Genomic DNA, 1,427 nt, shown 5'->3' with positions numbered 1-1,427 from the left:
AAAAATTTCCTCTGCTTTTGGCTTTTTCCTCAACTTAACATTTTCTTCCTCCTTACACCAATTTCCCTTGGAAAAGGAACTCTTAACACACTTCTTGTGCCTTGCATGCCCTATTCTCCTTTTTCCCACATGGGTTAGATTGAACTTTTTTGGCTTCTAACATCATGTCCACAAGGCCTGGCTCTCAATATGTTGACAGGAGTGAAATAATTTAGAATATCTTCCTTCGATTACTTTAATAGTTAATTTCTTTTCATTGTGAATTTAAAGAAGAAATCATATTTGAGGCTGAAAGTTAAAATATGAATTCTTTGTTTTTAGTGCACCAGCTTCCTCCCTGGTTCTCATCCACTAATTTGATTAGTGGCATAGGCATACTATAGGACAAAAAGATTTTTTAGAAATTGAAAATATTTTAGAATCATCACAGATTATTTCTGATTATATAATATTTGCAGGCTATTATGAGTTAATAAATGAATAATATAAAGGTCAGAAAAGGTTACTTATTTATGTTGAATATCCAAAGAATACTTTTCTGAAAGGTGACATTGAGCTGAGACTGAAAAGGAAATGAGCTGCCACTTCAGCATAGGGAAAGAATGGTTTAATAAGAAAGAAAAGCACATGCACAAGTCTTGAGGCAATAAATAATGTTATGTATTCAAAAAAACAGAATGAAGGCTAACATGACAAGAGTTATAATGAGTGGGAAGATACATAGCTTAAGGCGAAATTGGACAGATAGTTAAGATGAAATAACGAAATGTCTTAAGAGCCATGGTCAAAAATTTGGATTAAATTTCAAGCAGTAAAGTCATTTGAGAGTTTTAGACTGAGTTGTGACATAATTCTCTGTGTTTTAACAAAGTTATTTTTGTTTCTATATGGAGTAGTGCCACCTCATAGAAATATATTGTGAGCTACAAATGTGAACCACATATGTAAATTAAAATTTTCTAGTGTAGCTCTATTTAAAAAGTGAAAATAAGCTGGTATAATTAATTTTAATAACAAATTATGCAATACAAGATATCTAAAATGTTTTAACATGTAATTAGCATAGTTATTAAATATTTTCTATTATAGTAAATATTCAAAATAATGTAGTTTTATGTAGATAAGCTATTTTTCAAGTGTTTCATAGCGAACTATGGCTATTGTCTATTATAGTGGGAAGAACAGATGTAAAAAGTTGATTGAGTAAAAGTAGGAGTTGGATGAGGAAAACTTGTAATGGAGTAGTAAGCATTATCTGGGTAGAAGAGGACTATGGACAGGGCAAGATGGTGGTAGCAGAGATGGAGATGAAATGCGAAGATATGTGAAGAATCAGACAAAGGCGTGCATCAAGAAAGACTCATGGAAAAACTTCTAGTATTTTAAATAACTGAATAGCTGGTTATGTCATTTACTAAAGTAAAGGG

This window comes from Pteropus vampyrus, unplaced genomic scaffold, assembly GCF_000151845.1.
Source record: "Pteropus vampyrus isolate Shadow unplaced genomic scaffold, Pvam_2.0 Scaffold10, whole genome shotgun sequence".
NCBI lineage: Eukaryota > Metazoa > Chordata > Mammalia > Chiroptera > Pteropodidae > Pteropus > Pteropus vampyrus.
This window is presented reverse-complemented; position numbering follows the sequence as displayed.